The sequence below is a fragment of the Dromiciops gliroides genome, chromosome 5 (genome assembly GCF_019393635.1).
Source record: "Dromiciops gliroides isolate mDroGli1 chromosome 5, mDroGli1.pri, whole genome shotgun sequence".
Classification (NCBI taxonomy): Eukaryota; Metazoa; Chordata; class Mammalia; order Microbiotheria; family Microbiotheriidae; genus Dromiciops; species Dromiciops gliroides.
In genome coordinates, this window is record NC_057865.1 from 111,808,163 (window position 1) to 111,829,538 (window position 21,376).

Here is a 21,376-nt window from a genome sequence, read left to right on the forward strand (position 1 = left end):
TTATTAAATTGAATTAACCATGAGCAACTAACTACCTGCCACTTAACATTTTTGATCCCAGATTAACAAGATACCAGGATCACAATGTCCTGCCAAGCAAATGGGTCATGTCTTTTCAACCTCTCATGAATGCACACTTTGCTCTGCAGGTAGGGAGCTCTCCAGGACCAAATCTTGCTGTTTTGCCTTAGTTGGTCTTCCTACCAGGCCGTAGGTCAGATAGATTAATAGCACTGAGGGCCTACCAGAAGTATTTTGAAATGGTGTACTTTTCAGTATCCCCTCTGGCTTGTTTTAGTCAAAGAGGATGCCATGGTTTCAGTCTGGACTAGTAATGATTCACTTTCTTTCTTTTTTTTTTTTTTTGGTAAGGCAATTGGGGTTAAGTGACTTGCCCAGGGTCACACAGCTAGTAAGCGTCAAGTGTCTGAGGCCAGATTTGAACTGACTCCAGGGCCAGTGCTCTATCCACTGTTCCACCTAGCTGTCCCTTCACTTTCTATTTGTAACAAATGCATAGTCTGTGATGGGAAGGCCACCTCACTGCTGGAGGCAAAGGGAACTGTGATCAATCGACCAATCAACATTTATTAAGCACCTACTACCACTGTGCTAAGTGCTGAGGATACAAAAAGAGGCCAAGATAGTTCCTGCCCTCAAGGAGCTGACAATCTAGTGGAGGAGAGAACGTGCAAACAAATATATGCAAAATATATATATGATACATCAGAAAGAATTAGCAGAGGGAAAGCATTTGAATTAAGAGGGGTTAGGGAAGGCTTCCCATAGAAGGTGGGACTTCAGCTGGAACTTAAGGAATCCAGGGAGGTCAGTAGTCAGAACAGAGGAGGAACAGCATTACAGGCATGAGAGACAGCCAGAGAAAATGCCTGGAAGTGAGAGCCACAGAAGGAGGTGATGCTGGGAAAAACTGTTCTGCAAGGGAGAAGCTAGGTGGCACAGTGGATCAAGCACAAGCCCTGGAGTCGGGAGGACCCAAGTTCAAATCCAACCTCAGATATTTATTAGCTGTGTGAAGCTGAGCAAGTCATTTAACCTCAAGTGCCAAACCCCCCCCCCCCGCAAAAAAAAGATTGTTCTGCATGTATGCTACTCCATATCTTCTAGAGTCAAGTCAAAAAAATTTTTTTGAATGAGAAGCTAATCTAAAGACCATGACCCAGACAGAGCACTAGATCTGGAGTAATAATAGTAATAATAATAATCAATAATAATAACGTGGCATTTACACAGTGCCTGCTATATTTCCAGCCACTGTGCTGCTAAGTGCTATACAAATATGACCTTTTATTAAGAGAGCATGAATTTGAATCCAGGCTCTTCTACGTACTACCTGTGTGATCTTGGGAAAGTCACTTAATTTCTCTGTACCTCAATTTCATCACATGTAAAGTAAGGGACTGGACAAGGTGATCTCTGAGGTCTCATCTAGCTCTAAATCTATCATCTTTTGAGGGGCAGCTAGGTGGTGCAGTGGATAAAGCACCGGCCCTGGATTCAGGAGGACCTGAGTTCAAATCTGGCCTCAGACACTGGACTAGCTGTATGACCCTGGGCAAGTCACTTAACCCTCATTGCCCCACCACATAAATACATAAATAAATAAAAATAAATTTATCATCCTTTGATACAGTCTATAGGGCTACAGAAGAGATAGTATAGTGGCTAGAGTGATGGACTTGGAGTCAGAAAGACCTGAGTTCAAGTCTAGCCTCAGACACCATTAGCTGTGACCCTAGGCAAGTCTCTTGTCCTCTTTCAGCCTCAGTTTCCCCATCTGTAAATGGGGATAATAATAGTACCTACCTCCCAGGATTGTTGTAAGGCTCAAATGAGATAGGATATCTAGGTATTTTACAAATCTTAAAGTGCTACATAAATGCTGGTTATTATTATGATGATGATTCTATATCAAAGCAGTTACCAAGTCTTATTAAGTAGCCTGATAATAACTTAAATTTACAGAGCACTTTCCTGACAACAAACGCTATAAAGCCACCAGCAAAGGATGCTCTACTATAGCAAATATTCCCATTCTCTCCTGACAGGAAACCTGGACTAAAGGTGAGCTTTTTCCTTGTCTTTCCTGGAACCTTGCAAACCTTCACCAGCACTTCTCCCACCTAATTTCCATCTCTTCTTGATTTTTTTTGTCTTCTTTCCCTTGCCCCTTCTATTAGAATGCAAGCACCTGGGGCAGCTAGAGGGCGCAGTGGTTAAAGCACCGGCCCTGGATTCAGGAGTACCTGAGTTCAGATCCGGCCTCAGACACTTGACACTTACTAGCTGTGTGACCCTGGGCAAGTCACTTAACCCCCATTGCCTAAAATTAAAAAAAAAAAAAAAGAATGCAAGCACCATAAGATCAGGGGCTCTTTTGCTTTCTTATATTTTTATACTCAGGACTTTTATAGTTTCTGACACACAGTAATACAAGCATTATAACTGTCATTTTATAGATTAGGAAACTGAGGTTCAGAAATGTTCATTGATTTTCTTTTTTTGTTGTTGTTTTGGTTTGGTTTGGTTTGGGTTTTTTTGTGGGGCAATGAGGATTAAGTGACTTGCCCAGGGTCACAGTTAGTAAGTGTCAAGTGTCTGAGGCTGGATTTGAACTCAGGTTCTCCTGAATCCAGGGCTGGTGATTTATCCACTGCTCCACATAGCTGCCTCCATTGATTTTCTAGTTGCATGTTCATAAACAGATATCAGAGTTCACAATCAAACCAAAGTCTCCTGACACCAAGTCTCTTACCCTTTCTAGTGTACCCCAATTCCTCTGGTATAATATGTAACGATTGGAATAATGCCACCTGCTGGAGAGCTACTGTAGGAAAGCTCCGCCATGAGGAGAAGGCATCTGAGGGCAAGCTATGTGGTCAGTTCCTTGGCGTCAGGAAGTGACATTTGCTCATGGGTATTGTCTATCAAAGCTACCAGCCAATCAATTTGGGGAGCCTCCCATTTCTGGGAGGAGGACGCAAAGTAGGAAGTGGATGCTGGTGGAGGGGTTCTTCTTCTTTTGGTTCCTGACTTCACTATGGTGGGTCAGATGATGGGGTCTTTTAGAAATAGTTAGATTTTTTACCTTTCTCTCTGATCCTAATGCTCTTTAATAAATACTTAAATACTCTTGCTAAAGCTTATAATTTATTGACGACCACTCATTAGATTTTAGATAGCATAGCTAGAATTTTAGCCCCTTACAAATAGAATTTCATTTTGTTGTTGTTCAATTGTGTCCAACTCTGGATGTGGGATTTTCTCAATAAAGATACTGGAGTGATTGGCCATTTCCTTCTCCAGGATATTTCCATTTTAAAGAAATTGAGAAATTGAGGCAATTAGGAGTTAAGTGACTTGACCAGGGTCACACAACTAGTAAGTGTCTGAGGCCGAATTTGAACTCAGGTCCTCCTGACTTCAGGGCCAGTTCTATCTACTGCACTACCTAGCTGTGGCCCCTCCCCCTTTAGTTTTCAACAAATTGTTTCCCCTATGTTGTTTGTTGTTGTTCAGTCATGTCTAACTCTCAGTGAACCCATTTGAGGTTTTCTTGGCAAAGATGCTGGAGTGGTTTGCCATTTCCTTCTCCAGCTCAGATGAGGAAACAGGTAAACAGTGACTTGCCCAGTGTCACAAAGCTAGCAAATGTCTGAGGCCAGATTTGAATTCAAGGAAATGATTCTTCCTGATTCCAGGCCTGGCACGCTATCCATTGTACCATGTACCACCTAGCTGCCCACTTGGCACTCATACCTGCTGTTTAATCACATAAGACTGAAGAAGGCTGCAACAGAAAGTAGAAAGCCTGGCTCCACGCTGACCCTCAACCCTGAGCCCACAAGCACACACGCAGATAAGCCACATATGACTAAGCCACAAAGTGCACATCAGGACATTAAACAGAAACATCCTACGCATATTTTAATACTCAGAGAAATGTGTAATTTTGGCAGTGTGGGTACTCCCTCCACCCACACAGATCTCAACTCTTCTGTCTCCTAGGAGACAGATAATCTCTGAGAATTCCTATGGTTAGAAAAATTCATCCTCCTGCTGCCAAACTGGTGAAAAGGCTCTCTGGACTTAGCAAATCCAACTCAATAAACTTCTGTTGATTGCTTACTGTGTGCCAGGTACTATGCTAAAGCCTAGGAATAGGATTAATTAAAAAGAAAGATACTCCTTACCCTCAAGGAGCTTACAATCTAAAGGAGGAAACAACACACAAAAGAAGGCAGGAAAGGAGTAGGGAATGACACTAGGGGGTGTTGGGCATGGGGGCATTTTGTCCTGTGGAGCTGAAAAGAGGTAGAGTAGCAGATAGAAAGTAGAGTGAGTTAAATTCAGTTTCTGCCCTCTATAAAGGAAGGCATTAGGAAGAGTTTGGCAGAATACCTGCCCTCTAATCAGAGGAAGGCAGCTAAGTGGTTCAGTGTATACAGCACTAGGCCTAGAGTCAGGAAAACCAGAGTTTAAATCTGGCCCCAGATACTTACAAGATGTGTGACCCTGGGCAAGTCACTTAACCCTGTTTGCCTCAGTTTCCACATCTGTAAAATGAGCTGAAGAAGGAAATGGTAAACCAGTTTGGTCAAGAAGAATGGGACAAGCCTAATCTTGGCTAAACAACAACTATCAGAGAGGAGAGGAGGCAATGGGAGGTGGTGTCAGTTAAGGCTTGACTAAGCCACACGATGATAAGTTTAGAAGTGAGGAGCTTATTCTGGGTAGCAAATGCAAAGTGGAGAAGCTAATTTGTTTTCAAAAGATGAAAATTCTATAGCAAAACCTGTACTTGAAGCCTTTCTAGTTTATGGGACCTGTGCTTAGCTAACAGAGCCTTCACACAAAGTTGAGGCTTCAGAGAATTTTAATGGAGGTCCTGATGTCCCTAAAAGGTGCCTAAAAATATGTTCATTGAAAACTGGAACCTTATGCTCTCCCACAAGGTTGTACCAGGTTTTCCTTGTCAACTGGCCCTGAGGGATAAGTATGGGCTCAATAGATATTCCATTGCAGCACTATGTGAATGGGATGTATGGGGTGCTCAGAGAGAACCAGCACCTTGGGTATGAGGGCTGCTGAGCCCTTTTCAGGGCTACTCATTGACCTTTGGTGTTCAACTTTCACGCAATTCTCACATGTGGCTTCAAGAAGCTACAGCACATGCAGCACCCACATGTGGCTAAACCTTCTTAGCAGACAGTCCAAACCAGACTGAAGGGAACCAACAGGCTTCAAACCCACTGGTGAGTTAAGGGGATGTCTTCCCCCAACAGAACGGGCAGATGAGAACAATTTGTTCCAATGGCCATGAAGGCAGCTGAAACAGATGCTGCGGAGCACTTAGAGCTTGGTGGAAGACACCAAGATTATCCACTGAATCCCAGGCCATTGCTAAGTCATCCTAACCTTACTGGACTTCGATGACCCCGGAAGAAAGAATGAGGCTGACAACTTTGTGCAACTTTGCCTCACTTAAATCCAATTTGCTCACTAGCCAAAACATCACCATTGGCATAGATTACAAATTCTCCTCTCTCAAGGCCACCTCCAAGCTCTCCATAGGGAAGCATCACAGTAGGACATTTTTGCCTGCCTCTCCCCTCCATTTTTAAAAATACCTTCTTTCTATTTGATTATGGCAAAGATGAAAAGGCTACTTTCTCTATATCAGTGGCAAGTAAAATGTATAGGTCTTCAGAATAATAATAATAATAATAATAAAACCAATCCATTACATGAGTTTCAAATTCAGTTTTGAAACAAAAAAGAAACAAATCCATCATTGATAGCCGAACCACAGTGTCTACTTGGCCCTCCAATGAGAATAGTAAAGAATGAGATACCTGGATCCTGTTTCATTTAAGAAATATGTTGGCTAGTTTGCCTGGTATCCATCCTGGCATTATAAGCATAGATAGATATAGAAATAGAGATAGAGATAGAGATAAATATAGATAGACATAGAGATAGAGATAGACAGATAGATAGATAGATATACAGATAAGAAGAGATATAAATACGCATCTAGTTCTTCTGCCCAAAACTATTGTTTCAAATTTCTTCCAGTTTCCCTGCCTTGTCCTCAATTGCCTCCTGACTGACTCTCCATGTGTTACCACCACACCTAATACCACAATTTCTAGTCATCTCTTTATATTCTGTATAGGCCTTCATTGTGTATCAATCTGTGGTGTAACAAACTGGATATTTATTAGGAATGCCATTATACTATCTGATAGCTTTTAAAGCATCTGCTTTTCATTCAAAGTGTACATCTGTTTTCCCTAAGCCCTGGCCAGACAACTCATAATGTATAGTTGTCTTTTTTGAAAGTTCCAAATTCAACAAATAGTTTTTCAATATCCATACCTAATACTCCAAAATTCAGATTAGAGACCAACAATTCATCAGAAGTCTCTATGCCAGGTCTGTCTCCAAAGCCACTGCTGAATAGGTCATGTTGCTACTAATTTAGAAGTTGGCCAACTGTAGGGCAGGTCGGTTTCTGCCCCCATCCAAGCTCCTCTACTGGCTATACCCAGTCTATTCTAGACGGGCCCTCTAACTCAACTCACTCAGCTGCCACCTCCCTCCCTGTAAGTCTACTCCATTATCTCAGCTTGAGTTTGATGATGTGGTCTGGGGATATATCCATCTTGTCAATGTAACAGGAGACCTTATTGCACTTACATACTCCAATACTTTATTGGACTGGGATTGCATCAGTGTGGTTGCTCACTTCAATGGTAGAGACTTCAATGCATATAGAACTTCTCTTTTGTGACTCTTGTCCATTTCCCCCCATAAATCCTGCATCAGGGATCCACACAACATGCTGAAAGCCATCTCCGGGGTCTTGGAATGTTTCATGGCTACTAGGGCAGTGAATATTCCTGATATGAATGAATGAATAAAGCATCTGCTAAGGGCTTACTCTGCACAAAGCCCTGTGCCACGGGCTGGGAATACAAACAGAAAAGCAAAACAGTCTCTGCTCTCAAAAAGCTTATATTCTAACAGGGGAAAGACAAGACTTATGAAATGGTGTTTGTCAACTTTGGGTACATATAAAAGCAACACTACTGACACTTTTTTTTTTCTTTCAGGGAAAAGCTTTAGGGGAAAAGTAGAAAGGTTTTTGTGACTACTATGGAAACTGATTTCAGTTCAGTAAAAGGACAAACTTTCTAACAGTTTAAGGGCCCTTTCTTTTATGATTTTGAAAGATATTTTTAGACCTAATACAATGACTTACAACCAGGCAAGTACTCTTCACTCAACTCAGCAATTTGCATGTCTGTTTATCTAAAAATCAACTCACTTGTGAGACCCTTGTTCAAAGTCTCCTGCAATCTGCTCCAAAAAGAAAAAAAAAACTATTAAAAATAAATAAAGAAACCACCCATGACCTGCCAGGCTTTGATCAAAGGAAGAATGTTTAGGTGGATGATTTTCTGTTTAAAATTCTACCTCATCAGAGATACAGTAAAGTACAATAAAGGAGAGTAGGAACAAGATTATCTTTGGCCAAATTTCTTTTGCCCATTTGGAAATAAGAGGGCCTGGGGGGATCCTTAGGTATTCCTCTTTAAAGAATTACACCTCTTGGGGCAGCTAGGTGGCGCAGTGGATTAGAGCACCGGCCGTGGAATCAGGAGTACCTGAGTTCAAATCCGACCTCAGACACTTAACACTTACTAGCTGTGTGACCCTGGGCAAGTCACTTAACCCCAATTGCCTCACTTAAAAAAAAAAAAAAAGAATTACACTTCTTGGAACACAATCCAATTAGAATAAAATAGTCTTTTATTTGGGTGTTTAGAAAAAGGGACGAAGAGGGAAGTCAAAGATTTCCCTTGAGGGGAGAAAATGGTTTAGAGACCACATGATTTTCTGAGGCTCATTTCTCCTCAATTGGGAGGGAGGCCAAAGCCTTTATAGAGGACACATGGTGGGGGGACCAATGGGGTACCACCTAACTATGGAAAGTTCCCTTTGGGGGTGGGAAAAGCTTGAGTGAGGGGTGGTGGTCCTGACTTCTGGAGTTATCTCTGTCCCTTAGCTCAGATCAGGCAGCAGTCATGCCTAATGGGCTTATCTCCCTTACTTCTTAGGTGTGTCCATCCTGATAGCTGGTTGGCCAGTTTAAATTTTGAGTCCCTTAATTCCTGGATATGTACCAACCCCATATCACAAGGATATGATAAGTGGTTATTTCTGTCCTTGTTACTTGTTGTTTTGTCATGTCTGACTCTCTATAGTTTTTGGTTTGTCATTTCCTTCTCCAGCTCATTTTACTGATGAGGAACTGAGACAAAGAGGGTTAAGTGACTTGTCCAAAGCCTAAAGTCTACAGCTTCTAATTTGTACCATCTTGGTCAGATCCCTTCATTTCTTTAAGCCTCAACTCCCTCAACTGCAAAGACAAGAAAATAAATCTTTCACTATACATGGGTGCTAGAGAGGGGAGGAGTTCTTATGAGGAAAGGGTGGGAGGCAAACTTTATATGAATAGGAGCTATTATTATCTTGTTCTATGACATGGGATTCCCTAATAAGGTTAACCTAAGATTTTGGAAATAGTTTAATTTATATCAAGTACTCTTGATTATAGTTTTAATTATATCAAGTATTCTCTACCTATTCTTAAACATAAATGGAAATCTACCAATATAAAACTAAGGACATGCACCAGGGTCTAATACATATTCTCTAAGGATTTTTTTTTTAAGGCTTTAGCTAAATCATAAGCCAATTTGAAGTATGACTATATACAACCAGACAGTGTGTGGTTAATGCACAGTCATAAAATATTTTTGAGGGTTCTTGGGTAGGAATGTGACATAGGTATAAAATTATAGTACATTAGTATTATAGATTTCTTTTCATTACCCTCTGCTATATTTCCTGGGACTAAGCTAAATAATTCTTATCCTGCTGACTATTTACATCCTCCAGATATTAGCAGACAGTCCCAAAGCTCTCCCTTAGTCATCATTTAGTCCAGCTGTACTTATTCAGCTCTTTTAATCTTTCTTCATAAATCAGTGAGTTCTCCTTCATCATTTTTGTGGCTCGTCCTGCAACTCTGCTCCCATTTGTCTATACTTTGCTGGTAATTAGGTGTTCAGTGCTCAGTGCAGTATTTCAAGCACATTGTGATATAGTGAAGAGTCCTTGATTTGGAGTCAAGAGAGGGCCAGTGGGTTACAGTGAAGAAGAAAAACAGTGGTTCTGAAGTCAGAGAACCTGGGTTAAAATACTGCCACTGACATGTACTACTTGTGTGACCTTGGACAAGTCTCTTAACCTCTCTGTGCCTCAGTTTCGCCCTCTATAAAATAAGAGAGCTGAACTTCCTGTAATTTGGGTTAAAACCCCAGCTCAAATTCTTTGTTATACAGAATGGCTCTCTGGGAGAGGAGTGAAGGAGGGATGTAGAAGAAATCTAGAAGATATAAAAAACCATAGATATCAATAAAAATCTTTTTAAGAAGAAAAAAACCCACCCCATCTACTTACAATGTGTGATTTCAGGCAAATCATTTCCACTCCTTAGGCTCTGGTTTCCTCATCTGTAAAATCAAAGAATATGACTAGATGATTTCTAAGGTTTCTTCCAGTTCTGAATTCTATCATTCTTAGGGTATTGACCTGTCGAGTTGTATATTGTTCTAAGTTAACTAAGTCACTTAGACTTCCCCCAGGGCCTGCCCCATGCTTTACACAAGCAAATGCTAAACCAACAATCCTAAAATAACAGCATCAACAAAAACTACTCAAGACTAAACAATAAATTCTAAGAAGAAAGAAACTATGTACAAGTATGTTCTATGCCAGGCTAACCTGGACCCACTCATACACATTCATTGACAGTAATGGTAGGGGGGCAGCTAGGTGGTACCAGTGGTTAAAGCACTGGCCCTGGATTCAGGAGGACCTGAGTTCAAATCTGGTTTCAGACACTTGACACTTACTAGCTGTGTGACCCTGGGCAAGTCACTTAACCCTCATTGCCCTGCAATATATATATATATATATATGTGTGTATATGTATATATGTATATGTATATATATGTATATATATATATATGTGTGTATATATATGTATATATATATATATGTATGTGTCCTCCACTGCCTTGCGGCTATACCCATATATGGGAAAGGCTCCGGGAGTTAACCCTGAGGAAAAATCAGGAGTCAGAGTCCCTTAGGCGGTGGGATGTTGGACATCATATCCTTATAGCAACTCCTGCAGCAGCACTGGTGCCAAACTGTATTGGCTCTGCCTCTCCTTTGGATCCACCAATGTTGCGGAGAGGGAAAACCTGCTGCATGGGCAACAGCCTGTTTTCCATATTGATCCGCCCAGGCCAGTGCCCTGGAGAGGACACTCCAGCTAATCCTCATGGGGTAGATACAACACAAGATGCGGCAGTTACTGGTTATAAGTCACTCAGGAGCTGTGGCGGCTCCCGTATCGGACTGCACAGCCACACTGTGGCCTGTGGCTCTTCAAGGCACTGATCCATGGTTGTCCATGACTGGTGGAGGCCTACTATATGTATGTGTATATATATGTATATATATTTGGATATACAGTAATGGTATTCCCACTGATCTCACACCCATAATCCCAAGTTCACTTGTTCCTCTAGGGCTCTCTTTTCCCATGATTCAAAGAGTACAGCAGACTCAGGAATTTGCCAGACAGGTATCCCCAGTCTGATCAGAGCCTTCTCATCATTGCTCTCTGGCTCTGGATTCACTGCATGAAGAAGGCCCTGAGACCCAATGTTCTTCAGGCTATTTCTCTTTCTTCAAAGTTCAATGTCACTGGCATATCAACCACCACACTTGCCCCAATATTCCCTTCCTATACAGTCATTAGCAGGGCTCCAAGATCCAAGATCCTGGATAGTCTCTCACACTATCTCCATCATACAGGCTTCTATCTCTTACTCTAGACCCACCCACACAAATTGCCAGCACTTCAAACTTATGGCCATTTTCTCTCCCCCTAATTTTCACACTGTTCTGTCTTTACCAATTCAACCTTCCTGACACACTCTTCCCTCTCCTAAACAAACTCACAGAATCCATACCCAGTAGGATGTCAATATCTACATCTTCTCTAATGATGGAACCAGTGGTTCCTCCTGCTCCCCTTAAACAAGCCCAGGGCACTGCTGGCAGCTATGGGCCCTTACAGCTTCCCAAACACAGCTGTTCTTCCTTAATGTTCCGTCACAAAAATCCTAGAATGATCAGAAGTCACTTGAATAGATTAAATAAAGATTATTTTTATAGAACGGAGAATATATTTATCTCTTGTCTATGACACCATGGTGAAAAATGTGCTATATGTAATTTAAGACAGGGTTATGATAGAATAATTATTTCCAACAGTAATTTTTCTAACTATTAAGTAGAACCATATTGAGAGTTAGGGGGCTGCTAACTACTTTATTTTACAGATAGTGAAACTGAGGCTCAGAAAAGATAAATTATGTTCTTCATATCACATGGCAGTAAATATCTCACATGCAATTTGAACTGCTTGTCCTGCCTCCAAATCCAGGGTCTATCTACTTTATCACATATTTGGTCTGACTTCTGCAATCTGGAAAAGGAAATCCCACTAAAATATAAAGGTGAAGAAAGGTTGACCTTCTATAAACATTATCATCATTTCACTAATTTTTATAGTAACCCCCTGAAATATACAATCACACACTCGTTTTACAAATGGAGTCCCAGAAGTAAAAGAAGATTATGACAAGGAAAGCATCATAACTGTTTTTTTTTTTTGGTGAGGCAATTGGGGTTAAGTGACTTGCCCAGGGTCACACAGCTAGTAAGTGTCAAGTGTCTGAGGCCGAATTTGAACTCAGGTCCTCCTGACTCCAGGGCCAGTGCTCTATCCACTGTGCCACCTAGCTGCCCCAGCATCATAACTCTTGACTAAGATATGTGTAGGATTGGCAATAGTTTCATGTGTGTTTCTCCAGTTTCCCTAACTATATAATGAGCTCCTTGAAGAAAGAACCTTCGTGTTCTTCTTTCATTTTCCCCACAGTGCTAAAAGCATAATACTTGGAACATAGTTGGCAATTAAGAAATATTTGCTTAAATGCAAATAATAATGGTTGATTCTGGTCAAACAGAAAACCATTGCTTCAAGACTTCTGTGAACTTCTATTAAGGGAAAACTGGGTAGGGGTCAGGGTAGGTGGGGTTTAAAGAATAAACTCAGTTCGAACTAAGCCCTTGGCAACAAGAGAGTACAAGTTCATAACCTTACTTTGATCAGCATTTCAGAGGGGAGAAGCTACAAATACTTGAGGGATCATTTCTTCCTCTGGATGTAATGTTCTCACTTAACTCCCATTAACATTAACAGGCATAATGAGTCTGCAGCCAAGGGGAAATAGACCCTCTAGTGCTTAATGAACTCAAAATAAAACATTTCCTTTATCTTAGACATCTATTAGGGTAATTTGAATAATGATATTCATTCATGAAGCACAATACCCTTTCATCCTATTAATATTGTCTTAAAGACTCCCATGAAACTCCAATAACTACACTGGGACCGTCTTGATTCATTTTGGGGATAGAAGATGTATCTGCTGATGAATTACTACATTTATGGGTCCAGTAACTTAGGCAGATACAAAATAAAGGAATTGTTACAATAGCCTATCTCCACTCTAATGGATGGTATTGGGTGACCTTGAAATTATTATCTCAATACTAATCACAAAATAACCATAGGCTGAGCTGAGAGACATGCCTGATGAAAAGCAAAGTCACTGCATCAGGATGGAGAGTCCCTCAAGTAGAGGGCTGTATTTACCCAGCTGTGTCTGAAAGAATGTGGAGAAGACCTCTGATTTCCTTGGTATATGGAATTCCTGGTGAGAAAATGCATTCTACCAATACGGGTGGGAATCTTGTCTGTAATTGATTATCTTAGAGAGTTCATAGAGCACTGAGAAGTAAAGTGACTTTCCCAGGGTCACACTTCCCAGCCAGTATGTGTCAAAGAGAGGACTTGAACCCAGGTCTTCTTGGGGGGTTTTGAGGTTTGTTTTGTTTTGTTTTGCAGGACAATGAGGGTTAAGTGACTTGCCCAGGGTTTACCCAATGTGTCACCTAGTTGCCCCCGGTCTTTTTGGTTTTAAGGACAGCTTGAGAACCACTATACCATGCTACTTCTCGTTGTGTCTAAAAAACTCATTAAAAATGAAATAATATGTTGGCCATATCGTAACTTCAATTTGAACATATGGAAGTCTACATGGAAGCCAAAGGTGCCACGTGGGACTTCTAGAAAAGCAAATCCCTTTAGCACATTAAAAAATCACGTGGGTGTACAAAAATATTTATAGCTGCTCTTTACGTGGTGGCAAGGAATTGGAAGTTGAGGGGGTGCCCGTCAATTGGGGAATGGCTGGACAAGTTGTGGTATATGAATACAATGGAATACTATTGTGCTGTAAGAAATGATGAGCAGAAGGAGTTCAGAGAAACCTGGAGGGTCTTATGTGAGCTGATGATGAGTGAGATGAGCAGAACCAGAAGAACATTGTAAACAGTATCATCAACATTGAGTGTTGATCTACTGTAATGGACTATATCCTTCTCACCAATGCAATGGCACAGAAGAGTTCCAGGGAACTTGTGATGGAAGAGGATCTCCAAATCCAAGGAAAAAAAAAAAGAACTGTGGAGTATAGATGCTGAATGAACCATACTATTTCTTTTGTTTTTGGTGCTGTTGTTTTTTTCTATTTTGAGGTTTTTCATCATTGCTCTGATTTTTTCTCTTATAACATGACTAATGCAGAAATATGTTTAATGTTATTATGTGTATATATATATATATATATAACCTATATCAGATTACCTGCTGTCTAAGGGAGGGGGGAGGGAGGGGAGGGAGGGAGAAAAATCTGAAATTGTAAAGCTTGTATAAACAAAAGTTGAGAACTATCTTTACATGTAACGGAAAAAAAATAAAATACTTTATTAATTAAAAAAAAATCATGTGGGAGGGGCAGCTAGGTGGCACAGTGGATAGAGCACCGGCCCTGGAGTCAGGAGTACCTGAGTTCAAATCCAGTCTCAGACACTTAACACTTACTAGCTATGTGACCCTGGGCAAGTCACTTAACCCCAATTGCCTCACTTTAAAAAAAAATCATGTGGAAGCAGCTAGGTGGTGCAGTAGATAAAGCACTGGCCCTGGATTCAGGAGGACCTGAATTCAAATCTGACCTCAGACACTTGACACTTACTAGCTGTGTGACCCTGGGCAAGTCACTTAACCCTCATTGCCCCACACACAAAAAATTTTAATCATGTGACTTTTGTGTTCTCTTTTGGCCCAGAGGACCCACACAAATGTGGAATAAGGAATGGAAACATGGAGATGCATTTCTGCAATTTCCCATTCACAGCAGCAGTGGTAAGTGGGTAAGCTTGAGGTACAGGTAGGGAAATAAATTGCTGGATTCAGATCTGTTTCCCTGTTCACCCCTGAGTTTGCCCTTAACTAAAATTTAGCATTACCATTCCACTGGACCCCCCAAATAGCAATTATGTCTCTGGCCCATTAATTAACTCTGGCACTTCCTTGGGAATGTCTTGTTACCCATTCTTGGAACCAAGAAATTTCAGAAAAAATGTTTTTCTGGAACAGGTGGTAGCAGCATCAAGGACTGCTATTCCCTTACAGTAGTATTCTTGGATGGTGTGGTGCCTCAGTTAGAAGGGAATTCTTCCAGATGTTAAACTCTGAATCAAAGCTATAATTAAGAGGGTTTTTTTTTTAAACCTAGGGCAAATTAATTTAAGTTGGAGGAGAGACATAACCAGGGGACAGTCATAAAGCACAGGTGAGGCACAAACAGCAGTCGTGACAGAGAGGAAGTGTGGTCTCCCATCATCCATACCTTCCAGCAAATCCCTGGCTGCCTGTATTCATTATGTCTTTGCAAAGAGGTACTACATGGTTCCAGGCTGTCTCCCTGTGCTTCCATTTTCTTCCTTCCATTATTAACACCACTATCACTTATACCACTACTACCACCTTGAAGAGGATGAGATGGAGCAGAAGATGTAACACTGATCATGAACTCAAGAAAACCTGACTTTAAATCCTGCCTTAGATACTTGGTAGCTATGTGACTTGGGACAATACACTTAATGGCTCTCTCTGTCTCAGTTTCTTCATCTGTAAAATGTTCTTCTCTCCTGGGTCCTTCTCACTCAAAATGCCTATAAATGAAATCACAGGTTTCCAACTCTTACCCTATACTACTGTCTCTTTAAAAATTCTTATTTTTCTTTAGGTTCTTATTATTAATAGACATTAGGAAACATACACAATTTCAAAATAACAAAGAAAATGGAAGCGTTACAAAGTATTAAACCATAAAGTAATTGGTAAGATAGTCCTTGTTTTCAATGAAAAACATGGATAGACATAGAATGTAGAGTTGCAAGGGACTTTAGAGACCATCTATTTCTATTCTCTCATTTTACCAATGAGGAAACTGAGGCCCAAGGAAAGTAAATGCATTGTCCAAAGTAAATGCCACAGGTGAGATTTGAACCCAGGTCCTCTCAGCTAGGGCTCTTTCCACCATACCATACCATTCATTCTCCCTATTCATTGACTCATAATTGTCCCCAGGGTTAGTAGAGGACCAGTCCTCCACCCACTGCATTGTTAAACCAAGCTTTCAGATTTCTCCCCTGAGATAAATTGTTTGACAAGGATTTTGATGTTCTCAATTCACAGTGTCATAGATTTAGAGCTAGAAGGGGACCTTAGAAGCCATCAAGACCAACTCCTTCCTTTTACAAATGAGAAAACCAAGGGGGCAGCTAGGTGGCACAGTGGATAAAGCACTGGCCCTGGATTCAGGAGGTCCTGAGTTCAAATTTGACCTCAGACACGACACTTACTAGCTGTGTGACCTTGGGCAAGTCACTTAACCCTCCTTGCCCCACGAAAACAACAACAACAACAAAACAAATGAGAAAAACAAGACAGAGACATTAAATGGCCTGCTCAGAGTCATCTAGCTAGTATCAGAGGCAGGATTTAAATGCAGGTCTCCCTGACTCCAAATTACACTGAGCCACCTAGTTGACTCAAAATACTACTCGTATTATCTCTTTATCCTAACAATCACCCTGAGAAGTAGGTGCTATTATTAACCCTAACTTATAAAGAGGTTAAGTGACTTGCCTGATATCGAAGAGCTAGTGTTTGAGACAAGTTTAGAACTCACATTTTCCAGACTCCAAGTCCATACATAGCTCTGTATTAATGTATTAATAATTAAATAATTATAAGAATTAATTAATATATTAATTCTTGTTCATGCTAATGGGTGTAGGTTGTCTATCAGAAGTAGGTACTATCTAATCTCAAAAGAGTTCTTCCATAGACTTCAGAAAAGTGAAAAATAGTAGCAGAGGTTTTGAGTTGTTGCCCTGGATCTAAAGAACTAAAAGGCCAATCTAGCCCTCCCTTGTGACAGCCATCCCTGCCCAACGCTGCTCCTGGCTTCCTGGCCCAAGGGTGGCTAACCAGAATGGTCTGGTGTCAATTTTTCCATAGGCCAAATAGTTTGATTCTATCTCATGGACTATAGACTATATTATATCTCATAGACTCTAAACTATGTTGTAATTGGTCAACTGTCTCACGAATACATGCCATTGGTCACAAGGGAAAAGCTGGTGAAAGTATGGCTGAATCACTATACACTGATTACCAAAAGGAAAAATAGTAAAAAAAATATGCATCAAGGGGTCAGTAGTATCTTTGTATATATTAACAATATCCTAGTTGGGGAAAAAAGTGGTGAGGGAGCATGGGAAGGGAACTGAACCTTCAAAGAATCAATCTTTTGCTTTAAGTATTATGTTACACAAGAAAATCAAGAACACAGTGAAAGTGCTATAGATGTATGGCCCTGTTTTCAAGAGTATCCAGTTGACACCATTTTTTAAAATTAAAAAAAAAATTCAATAGGAGTATCCTTATTTAGTATTTGGATTTACCACCTCAAGCAAGGGTTTATCTATAAGGAACAGGGAAAAAAACCAATCTCCAAATGGTTAAACACACTTAGAATGTCCAAAATTAAGTGTTTAAATTTGCCCCCTTGTTTTCAGTTCAATAGCTTTTAAAAAATAATTAATGTATTATGAACTTTAAATAACAAAAAAGCACAAATGAACTTACATTTATAACTAACTAGACATAACCCCCCCCCACTTTCAACATTCAACTCTCACATCCTCTTTTGCCCATAAAGAGGCCATAATGAAAGCATATAGGCTAAAGATTAGTAGTGCTAAAATAGAGTTTTTCCCAATCAAGACTCCCGGGGAAAATTGAGGAGCAGAGAAGAAATTTGTCTTTTCCTTAAAGAAATTAAATTTAAAAATTTTCTGAGATGTTATTTGTATCTTACTTGTGAAATAAACATATATATATATAGCTTTATAATAATGCCTAGAATTTATTTATATATTTCCTTTCTTGTGCACAGTTCAAAGTGCTTTGTAACTCTACATTTGTGTAATAGAATTAGAAGGAGAAAAATCATTCACATTTTATAGCTATGGAAAGCAGTTAAAACAAATTAGGTAACTAATCTTTAGAGCTGTCAACTGTAAGGGATATATCTTCTGCTATCTCATAGGGCTTATTATTCCTTAATATTTTAATCAATATCTTGGACAATGGATTTGAGAGAAGGCATGGTAGCTTTGGGGGTGATAACTTTGGGCTGGATAGCTAGAAACTATATGCAGAAATAACACAGCAAAAAAGCATTCATTCAAACTGACTTTGAAAAATTAGAGAAATGGTCCATTGGAAAGAAAATTCATTTCAATTAGGGCAGCTATGGCATTAGTGCTTTCTCCCCAACCATCTTCTTACCACTGCCTTGAACCCCTTCAGATACCATGCTGTGGAGGTTTTAACACTTTCATCTCTGGACAGCTTCGTGAGAGCCCCACTGACTTCATTGGTAACTGTGCCACCTGGCCCACAATTTCAGGCAAGTCCTGACTATGCTTCATTTCACACTCTACTCCTCCACCATTTTCTCATAACATGACTTGCTGATGAGCACAAACTCTGGCACAAACAACAGCTCTAGAACCATGATCAAATTAATTCTGCCATTGCTGCTAAAATGGTTATATCACTCAAGCCTGCTAAGGCCCCAATAAATTTCTGGACCAAAGACTCTTTCCTGGAAACTGTCTCCTTTCAAAGGCTGTCTCCTCCTATTGGAATGTAAGCTGCTTAAATACAAGAACTATCTTTGATATGTGTATTATGTCCCCAGAATTTAGCACAGTGCTTGGAGTGGCTTAGGAAATGCTTTCTCAATCATTAAGGGGCCCAAATGCAACCTATCTGTGTATACAAATTGTGCACTATCCAAAAACTGAAATCACAGAATCTAAGAAGTAGAAGAAATTTCTGAAGTCATTATATCCAACTCATAACCGACTTTTAAAAATATCCCCAGAAGGGATCATCCCAGCTCTTCAAGATTTCTATTGAGGGTGAACGCTCTGCCTCTCAAAACACTCTATTCCACTTTTGGATAGCTCAAATTGTGAGGAAATGTTCCTTTATGAAGCAGCTAGGGGGGGCATAGTGGATAGAACTCTAGACCTAAAGTCAAGAAGACCTGAGTGCAAATGTGGTTTCAGACATTATGTGACCTTGGGCAAGTCCTTCAACCTGTCTGCCTCAGTTTTTCTATCTGTAAAATAGGGGAAATTATAGCACCTGCCTCCCAGAGTTTTGTGAGTATCAAATGAAAGCTCTACATAAATACTAGCCATCATCATCATTCATAAACCTGCCTCTCTACTTCTACCCATTGCTATCAGTCTTGCCCTTTAAGGACAAAAAGGAACAAGTTTAATCACCATTCTCATGACAGCTGTAACGATTGGAATAACGCCACCTGCTGGATACTTACTGTAGAAGAGTTCTGCCCATGAAGGGAAGGTCTTTGAGGGCAAGACCAGGAGTCTTTTCTCACCATCTGAAGACAGCTATCATGTCTTCCAAGCTGAGCATCCTTGGTCCTTTAAATTAATCCCTCCTAGGGGTTATCTTCCAGTCCTCTCACCATTTTGGTTACTCTTATCTGCACACACTCCAGCTTCTCTTGTCCTTTCTAGAATGTGATTCCCTGAACTGAACATAGTCCTCCAGATTATGTTCTGACCAGGCAGGGCATGGCAGAACTGCCACCTTCCTCCTTCTAGACATTTTTTTCAGTGTAGCAAAGAAAAGCATTAACTTTCTTGCCTGCCATATTAATTACACTGTTGACTTATAATGAACTTCCAGTCCACTAACACTTTCACATCCCTTCTCAGACTAACTGTCGTCTAACCATGAATCTCTCACCTTGTAATGATCAAATTCTATGCTTGGGTTAAAAAATATCACCTTCATATTTAAACCTATTATTTTATTCTATTAGGCTCAGCCCATCATTCTATTTTTAATTTGAACTTTATTTTTTAATTAGCAAGCATATCAAAAATTAATCTGTTGAATGGCTGAATTGCTACAGCTGTCTGATTTACAGTAGGTCACACTGGTCACTTAGGACTTTGCTTGTCACCATGTGACTACTGGCCAATAGAAGCATGGGCTCGTGATAACAGGCTCTCCTGATCTTTTGAAGCTCACAAAAACATAGCCATTTTCAACACTTTTACCTAAAGAGAGAAAAGAAGGAAACCACAGTGACAGAAACAATGGCAAGGCCTTGTTCTCTCAGTTTCATGACAGCTTGGGGAGAGGGGGCTCAGAAGCAATTGAAGTGGATAGGCCCTTGGGCTCAGAATCAAAAAGACCTGGATTCAAATCCAGCCTCGGATTCTTACTGGGTGATGCTAAGCAAGTCACTTAAACGCTATCTGCTTTGGTTTTCCCAGTTGTAATATGGGGATAATAATAGCAGCTATCTCACAAGGTTGTTTTGAGGATTAAATAAGATAATATTTGTGAAGTTCTGGCAGAGTGGGCACTTAATAAATATTCGTTTCCTTCCCTTCTTCCTCTCTTCCTGTGAGTAAGAGAAAACATAAGACCCTTTCCCCACTCAGTGGCACACTAAAGTTACTGCCTCCTTTTTCAGGCACAACAGTCAAGAAAGAGAACTTTTTGTGTCCTTTTAGTGCCTTTTTGAATATACACTCAATCCCAGCTCAGCAACCAGTCAGCACTCCTTCTATTTACCATCCATTGGTTGACTGGAACCAGTTACATGCTCAGGCAAGCTCCAAATAAAAGAGCAGGGCCCTTCCTTCTATACATCATCATGCAAGTTCCAGAGCCACTGGATAGGTTCACCAGCTCCATTACACTTTCCTCCGTATTTAACAAATTTTCCAACCTCAGCAAATTGGCCACGGTACATTTTGAACATTACCCCGGTCCTCAATACAAAATAATTCTCTGGGGTCCTTGGCAGGCATAGTTACTGACTTTTCAGTTGCCTCCCCAATACCATAGAGAAAAGTCTTTGAGCTCAAAGTGGCATACATCTCTGTACAGTATCCACATGGAAGGCCAAATTTGCAATTTCTCCCAAACACCAAGTCATGCAGATTTAACTAACAAGGAACACTTTTAAAAATGTATCTGAGTTGGGGGTAGTTAGGTGGCGCAGTGGATAAAGCACTGGCCCTGGATTCAGGAGGACCTGAGTTCAAATCTAGCTTCAGACACTTGGCATTTACTAGCTGTGTGACCCTGGGCAAGTCACTTAACCCTCATTGCCCTGCAAAAAAAAATAAATGAAAAAAAAATGTATCAGAGTTTACTACTGGTAGTATTCAACAAGTGCCTCTGTTCGTATTCTTTTCTTTGTTGGGGGGGTCAGGGCAATGAGGGACCCCCCCCTCAAAACTTCCATAAAAACCCAATTTATGAGCCCATCAGCACACTCATCTCTTGGATGGGGTCGCCTGTTCTCATGAGAATGTAATAAATCCGCCTCTGCTTGATTTGGTGGTCTCCTCGAGTTATTTGGGTAAACTGAGGCAATTTTGTCCCAAACAAGAACATAGAGGCATGTGATAGAGAACTTAACTATAACAATGATACACAGACAGGGTATAGAAATTCTAACTGATAAATGAAAATATTTTGAAATTAGGCATGGGAATGAAAAGGTGACATGCGCAGAAAAGGTCAAATTTGTCCCCAGATTGACCTTATGACCTGTAAACCCCCAAAACACACCTCCATGGAAAAAGGTAC

General features: G+C 40.5%; 1 pseudogene; it reads right to left on the reverse strand.

Moving 5' to 3' along the window:
- Nucleotides 1-5,892: 5,892 nt before the first annotated feature.
- On the reverse strand, nucleotides 5,893-20,540 carry LOC122728799 (annotated as a pseudogene).
- Nucleotides 20,541-21,376: the final 836 nt, after the last annotated feature.